The sequence below is a fragment of the Perissodus microlepis genome, chromosome 10, assembly GCF_051167445.1.
Source record: "Perissodus microlepis isolate ML-2025 ecotype Zambia chromosome 10, ASM5116744v1, whole genome shotgun sequence".
Taxonomy (NCBI): domain Eukaryota; kingdom Metazoa; phylum Chordata; class Actinopteri; order Cichliformes; family Cichlidae; genus Perissodus; species Perissodus microlepis.
In genome coordinates this window covers 9,929,232-9,937,961 of record NC_140470.1, presented here as the reverse complement: position 1 = coordinate 9,937,961, position 8,730 = coordinate 9,929,232, and positions in this window count along the sequence as shown.

Genomic DNA, 8,730 nt, shown 5'->3' with positions numbered 1-8,730 from the left:
TAAAGAAAGAAGAAACAATAAAAATGGTGTTATAGGATGAGCATGAGGGTATTGACTTAAACTTATGGTTAAACTAAGACTTGCTTAACAAAACAATAGAGAAATAATGATATTAATTATTTTAATCAATATAATTACCAACAGATACATTGTTATGTCTCTATGTATTGATGTAATTACAATCAGCATGAGTAATGAGGCATAAACAGCTTAGTGACTGATAATTACTACTGACTTTCGTCCTTTTTTAAAAAATTACCAGAGCTTATAGATATTAACAATATACTATAGCTTACTCTGAGCCACCCACAGTGTCTCTAAGCTAACACCTAATTCTATTACAGCAGCAAAGCAATAGCAACAGTGACAGTATCCAATTCAGTATCTATGCAGATGAAGAGAAAGAGAAGAAATCTATGAAAAAGTGTCAACAGCAGAATTGAAAGTGGCAATATGCCACTGCAGCTATGTGTGTGTTGGTGTCACATGAAGGCTCTACGCATAGTTAGCACATTGTCAAATGGGCAGACAATGGTGGCCTTAGTTGTTTTACTACAATTTCTATCATCCAATTATGCCAGGGTAGATTTAGCAGTGGATCTGGATAGTTGAGTGCAAATTGATGAGCCAGATGATGTCCTTTAGTGGTTTGGCTTGCACACTGATCTGAATCTTATGGGTGCCAACCGGTCACACTTTGTGTAGTACTTGCTTGAGCAATGTTAGACTGCTGACAAGAAGAAGGTCAGGGGATAGTAAAAGGATTTCTAATCATGCTTGTTGTTCTTAACTGCTGATTTGCAAATAAAGTTTGAAAAAGTTGTCTAATGAAGGGTTTAAATGATTTCTAAATCATTGCATTCTTTTTTTATTTACATTTTGTACAAAATGCAGGTCTTTTGGGATTGCAATGGCCGGATATGTTACAGATGTGCATGAAAGGCATACACAGCTAGACGTGGACAGTGGATGGTGGCGTAGTAGGCTTCAATGGAAACCACAGAGTAACCTATGTGAAAACAAAAGTGACCCTTTTTTTTCATGGAGACAGATGTCCTATTTTAGAATCCTAGTAAGCAGCATCTAGTTGTAAATGATTTATTTAAGAAATATAATTAGCCGTTACACCTGGAGTCAAATATTTTATATTTTTTTTATCTGTTTTTTAATTGGAATTTGATCTTTCAGAGATCCACACAGAAAAGTTTTTTGAAAAGATTTGATGAAAGACTAGCACAGAATGTATCTGACCCCCTGTTTGTCCAGCATTGGAGCCCTTCCTTCCTGATGATTAAATCACATACTTTCAACCACGCACGAAATTCAGCCTATTGTGAAATATGGTAACAAAAGCCTTCTAACCTGCTGAAGATAATATCATCCCAGATGGAGCATTTTATATCCATAGGTAGTTGCAGATCCTGGCACAGATGCCTGTTTTGTGCTTTTAAGCATGAAGAAGTTATTTATTTTCAGAAAAAGAAATGGTTAAATATTTTGGTCAAACATTCAGACTTGTGCAGGTTAGGATAGTTTGCAAATACATTTTACAATGTATTGACGCATTCACAACAGATGAATAACAATTTGGCAGCCAGTCTTCTTGTAATGTTGCAGGTTTATGTGCTAAGTTCCAGTTACAGGTTAGTAAGAGCAGTCAGTTTTGTTGGTATAAAGTGATATACCACCATATCTTGAAATTGTCGGCTGGTTATTAGCTTGGTTGGCAGCCACAGATAGCTAGGAAAGTCCTGCAGGCTTGTCCGTTTAGGGACACATGCAGAGGCTATCATTGTTCGGACTGTAACTGCAGAGAACAGGCAGCTATGTTTTTGATAGTGGTTCATTTAACAGCCAACCTGGACATGGCGGCCCTGGGCTGTCATATTTGTTTTGGACTTTGTCCATGGCTTGGCTGAGTAGTTCTCTCGAATATAGTGCACTCTACAAGACATGATGATAGCGGTTATCGTGGGTCATTATGCATACGCCATCTGTCACAATGGCCCACTGTTGATCTCTAATACTCTCTAACCCATTAACTATGATTGCATTAAACAGGTTCCACACTGCGGTGACCACCCAGAGCTTGCTTTTCCTCTCCTGTGGCCAACTTTTGGTACGGGTCATATTGTAACATAATGTAGAACAGTGTGAAGCTTACACTCAGTGTTGGGAAGGTTACTTTTAAAATGTATTCCACTACAGATTACAGAATACATGCCCCAAAATGTATTTTTTAACGTATTCCGTTACGTTACTCAATGAGAGCAACGTATTCGGAATACTTTGGATTACCTATTATATTATCATGCTTTTTACAACTACATAAATGTACTATTACCGTGTGATTTATTACTTTTACTGAAGGTTATTTGCCATACCAATATCGACTAGATTTTTAAATCTTAATATAAAATGAGTAGGGTAGGGTGGACATTAGGTAAAGCTGCACTTTTTGCAGAGATCTCATATAGAAAACTGTTTCATGCGTATATAAAACAGGTCCGCGGCTCCGAACCATAGTAAAGGGACCTCTGGCTAATACATTGGGTTCCGTGTCGGGTTCCATGTCGGGCTCGTAGACGAAAACTAGCTTTACTTTGTTGTCTGGGTCAACTGTGCTAGCGAGAAACAGAGAGAGCGTTGAAAGGCTGCTTCAACATAACTTATTGTTTCGGAGAAAAACACGAAAAAAGTGTACAGTCGAGTCTTAATAGCTTACAACTGGGCTCGTCGGGCACTCTTTTTGGCTGCAGTGGTTATTATTATATTTGCATGCTTCCATCTCCCGCTTCTGGTCGGTGACAACTCGTACTTTTCCACTCTCCTTTTTCTCCCTCCCTCGTGCTCACAAACACATAACGGGTATGGTAGTCCATTCTCCCTGCAGCACTACACTGCCCATGAAGCTACATTCTTTAGGGCGATGCCTGTAACACTCTGCCTATTGCCTTCATATCAAATCATTTTTGTGAATAATTTTTTTAAAATATTTCTTCACGTCATTATGCGGGCCACAAGTAGAGGTGACATGGGCCGCGAGATTGAGACACAGGCATCAGAGCCTCTTAATGTGTGTTTTGTTTGGGGCGTGGAAACCAAAAATAGGGAGGGCATAGCCGAACATATGAAACAGGAATATACCGCCGTGTAATCCCTTTATTTATAGAGTGCTTTGAGTACTCTGGGAGAGTAGAAAAGTGCTATATAAGAACTAGTCCATTTACCATATGTTGCCTTTATAAGTTCAGTACTGGCCCTGTATTTAATTGATATCAAATCAATACTGAAATTTGCAGTATTGCAAAGCACTACTGCACAGAACAGCATTTCAGTAGAAATAACTCAATCCAATCCACCAATTCAATCAGGTCCATCAGAACCAACATCACATAACTATTGTCAAGCTATTATTTCCAGTCGACCAGTGTCCGTGTGGGTAACCAGTGAAAAATGTAGGTCCATCCTCGTAAGAAGCAAGTGACTTTCTGTTGAGTGTGAGAAGTAATGTTTCTATTACATGGGATCTTAACAGGCTCCAGTTTTAGTATAATATCAATCAATTTCACAAAATGAGAGAAAGGCCATGGTCCATGCAGTGCTAACTACAGCGTCTCACGTGGTCTACACTCTCTCACTGGTATACAGAGTGTAGAACTTCAGGCCCACAGTAAGGTTTCCAAAGTGGAAGACAAAATAAAAGACAGAACAATTGTTTTCCCTTCAAAATGCCTTTCCAGGAGACAGAGCTTCAGGAGAAAACCACAGTTTCTATCATTTCAACATGATTCATTCTAATATACTGAATATCCTTAAAGAATATGTAAAAAGTACAAGACTAAATGATGTTTAGATGAGCAATATAAAATATTCATGTAGTATATTTATATGTTTTAGTGTGGTGTCAACATTTCTGAGGAGTTACAAAGGACTTTACAGATTCATGGCTTTTTTGTGCAACCAAATGGTTGGCTTTGGATTGCCTTCCATGATTTCTGTGAGAAAAACACAGTCTCAAGATTTTAGCCAAGGACAGCTTAACTGCATTCTTGGGAGTACCCAAGGATGGGTTTAGCTTGCTGGCAAAGGCAGGGCAATGGGAATAATTGTAACTGAGAAGGGAAATGTGCACCAATGATGCAACCAGCCTTGCCAAAGAAGTATGAGAGGACAGAGGTTGTTCTTTAGGCTGACATGCGGCCAATAGCTTTGGCTATGATCACCCTGGCAAGGATGAAGCGTTTTAAAAGAGCTGAAGTAATAGAATAAAAATAAAATTTTTAAGTGGCCAGTGATGTTTTAGGTTCTGGCAGTGTTAGTGAAAAGGGGACTGAAAATATATGGTGTACCTTTGTTTTAAACACAGATTCCTTTCTTTGGAAAGGAACCTCAGAGCCAGGGCTGGACCGATAATCTGGCACACCGAGCATTTTCACGGTGGGCCAATGTACTTTTGAGCAGATGTATCATTTTCATTACTGATACAGGGTTTCCCAATCAAATCTCTGAATGCGACCAGCCCCTCCCCTACCTTCAATGTGAGCTCACGCAGCTTGTAGAAAAAGTTTCGTGGGCCAGAAGTGGCGAAAAGGTGGAGCTGAAAAAACAAAGACAAAAAAATTACAAGAAACTAAAAATAGATGCAGCAAAATGTGTCAAATTAACAAGTACCAGCAACAACTAGTACCCAGCCCTCACAGTCACAGGAGGCTACTGCTGTTGCTAGCACCAGCTGTGGAGAAGTGAGGAAGAAACAGAGGAAGATGAAGTTAATGTAAGAAAATAGATGGAGGGACATAATTAGGAAGGGAGAGATTCAAAGATTTAGGTCAAATGAATGGCTACTTTGACCATGAACCACTATTAATAGTTAAAGTGTAGCTTTTAATTATTGTCACGTACTGCAGTGCAAGTAAGAAATAGCACAACAACAACTCTATCAACTTGATTAAATCTTGTTTCACTGTCTATAATCAAACAAAATGAAATGTGTATGCATGCCAGGGGCAATTTTTTTGTCCCAGTCCAGCCCTGCTCAGAGCGGTGTTTATCCGTGTTTCCTTCAGTGCATAGTAACAGCTTTGTGAAGCTCTGAAATGTGGAGATTCTGACAGAAACAGGTAGGTGTGTCAACAGAAGTGGACATGTTGACAGAAATGCGCATGTTGACAGATTAGCTGTGAATAGCTGTTTGGGTTTAGGCAAGAGTTTGAAGGTCAGCGAGCAGCTGTGTCTGAAGACGTGCCCCTAACCATGGCATGTGCTTTGGGTTACTATAGCATAAAATAACACAACCATCTCACTTTTCATTAAATAATGTGATGCCACTAAAGGCGCAATGGAAAAAGAGTTACCAGGGTGCAATAGTTTAATGGTTCCAAAACTTTCTGGCTTTTGACCCCTAATAGAACTTCACCATACGTTATGATAAACCGGTTAATTTTATTGTTTTTATAGTCATTCATTAATATTCCGGGAATAAGTCAGTGACAACAAATGCGAAACTAAGCCAGATAGCACATGAAAGGGTAGAGGTGGGTTGCAAAGTGGCTTGTAATGTACAACAAGAGTGGAATAAGTCAGATTACACGGTGAGCCTGATATAACATTTCCACAGGCTGGCACTGACTGACTGATGCGAGGTAATTAGATTGTCTTAAATCTGGACTTTACTGACAATGTTTCATCCATGTAAGCTGCTGGGAGAAGAGAATGTTTTTTCTTTCTTTCTGGTTTTAAATTAAAATATTAAATAATTAAAATATTAAGTTGACAGGCATGGATTTTTGTACTTGTCCTTTATAGCAAAGGTCCCCAACCTTTTTTGTGCCACGGACCGGTTTAATGTCAGACAATATTTTCACGGACCGGCCTTTAAGGTGTCGCGGATAAATACAACAAAATAAAATGATACAACCAAGACAAAAACTATGGTATTCTGTAAATGTACTCTCTTGCAGCCCGGTACCAAATGACTCACGGACCTGTACCCAGCGGTCCTCAACCTGGACTCCTATTTTATTTAGCATTTTTCTTCTTCTTTTTAAATTTTGGAACATATTTTATTTGAAAAGTACCCTGAATAATAATTGTGTGCCCAATGGACAGGTATGTATTGTGAAAGGATTGTGGTTGAAACGCAGGTTAAAGTTCGGCATATACAACAGGAAGTGATTCAAAAGTGAAGCAGGCTAAATAATGCATGCAATAAATAACGGCTGCACATTACTGTAACGGGGTAATAAGTGAGATTTTACTGCCCCGGCATACAAAATGACGACAATATATCTGGGGTGGGTTGATCAATCAATTCCAACGAATCAACGCAGCTTAACAGATACAGATTTCCTCTCTGTTCAGTGGAACCTCAAGACCTCGCTTCTCCTTACTTCCAGCTTCACCTGCTACAAGCTGGAGGACAGAGCCATAAGACCGACTCCCATCACAAGACATTTTGTTCTCATACCAAAAAATGCTCCTTGTGATTTACCTTTGAGTTTCTGTTACTTATCATTACCCTATACTTTTCTTTAACAACCCCACTCCCAGTTGGCAAAAGTGTCTTGGAAATAATTAGGAATTCTTGAAATATCACTTTATGTCAGTTACAACTGGTCTTAGTCATGATTCTGGAGGTGTGGATGGATGATGGAGACTTGTGACTTGACAGCATTTGTGAGAACCACCTGCCAGCTGAAAAGTGCTGAGATACATCACAACAAGTTGCAAAAAACTATGATTTTTATTTTTTCATTCTTTGTAGTTTGAGGCTACAGTTAAAGGCTCTAAATTCTTAATAATAGCAACTGTTTCAAGGTTGAATATTAAGAGAAGATTTTATCTATATCTTTAGGATCACTATATTTATCATTGTAACTCTGATGAACGATGACTTAGGAAACACATTGACTCTAGAAGAGCACTCACTGATAGATTATTTATATTAAAATAAAACTATACAAAGTACTACAATATTTCCAAAGCTATTAGGATGATTCAATAAGGATAATCTTTACTTGCTGTAACTCTAATGGTGAAATGCCATAAAACTATAACAATGTAACAAGTTTAGTACATCACCATGGCATAGCCCTCACTTCATTTTTCATTTTCATCTTTTTAAACTTTGTCTAAAATCTACAGCTTAGAAACTGATTCAACTGTGCATTACTTTAGAAAATTGTTGTATAGCTCAAATTGTAAAGGAAGGGTGTTTTTTTTGACTATGCGCCACCTCTCCAATAAACTCCTTGAAAATCTGTCAAGTTCTTTTCTACAAAGTTCTGCAAACAAGCTGTCAGTCACAAGGTGTGCTTCAAATAACTAATGTGCACTCTAAGAACCTTCGCTTTCTCTTAAAGAATTGTTTGACGTCTTGGGCCTCCATCACACAGGCCTAGACTGATTGGCAACCAACTCGCAACCAACTTTGCTTGATTTCCAAGAAAATCATTCACAAAGGAGGTGCTGTGCCAAAAACCTCCTTGTCATTGCTTTGGCCGAAAGCAGATTTCCTCAGTCACTCATAGTTTTTATTGAAGATGGTGACCTTTTGCCAAAAACTCACTAACTAGCCAGTTAGCACTGAAACTTCAAACTGAACTATTCATCTTCAGATTAAAAATGGGAACATTAAACTTTTCACACTTTCACTATGAGTCAGTTAGTAGCTGGTAAGCTGTTCCTAACAAGTCAGCATTTTCCATGCTAGGAATCGACGAGCGCCGCAATCTGCTGGTTACCAGCGCAATTACAAGGAGGTTTTTGGTGTGACACACGCTTTGTGAATGATTGCACCAAGGGACAACCAGCAGTCACTCAGCAATTGGTCTGGGAATGCAGTTTTTGTTTCCTTGTGACTGATCTCTGGCCCTGTGTGACTAAGGCTCCAGGAATATGTGTTACGTTTTACGTGTTGTATGTGTCAGACTATGTCTTTGTCCGAGGCAGTGACTTCCCATAGTAGCCTTTGTGTATGATGTCATGTAAAAGCAGTTCATTTTAATGTTTTCTTTTTTTGTTTGGGATAAGAAGTGCCTACATGTTAGCTAATTAGCGCTGCAGACGCTGCCGGCAAATTTGTTACCTACACACAAATCCAACTAACCGCTTTCTTATCTCCAGTGGAGATCCTAAGATCAGCTAATCAGCATCTCACTGTATCTTAATATCTGCTGTACAGACTTGACACTTGCATCAGTCTTCTTACTGAACTCACTAAGCAAGAAAATAAATAAGTCTATTTCTTTAAAAAAAAAAAACATCTGGGAAACAGTTATTTCCTTTTGTACTGCCTAAATCCCTTTGTGTTTATATCCTCATTACTCTTCCTGTGCTACAGATCCTTTTTTTTCTAATTTCTCTTTCTTATGAAAAGAAAAGATTAAATAAGATTATATTTGATTTATTGACTGAAAAGACCTAAAAATGTACTTTAAATGCCTTTATGTAAAGCTGCCATGCCATGTCAAGCTATAAAAAAATGATAACGTCCATCCACAGCTCATTTAGCAAAAAAGACAATATCTCTTCACATACCTGCCCGACAAAGTCACCGAGCCTCTGACTAATTTGCTTTATGACTTAGCCTGCTTCTCCGTGTCTGTGTGATAAGCTATGATAGTCACCTAATCTTGTAACTTCTGGCAGCTGTGAGCTATCTCATCAATTAAAAATTCCCATGGGAGGATCAGATCCCAAAAGGAATTACTAAAAAATATTATCCAA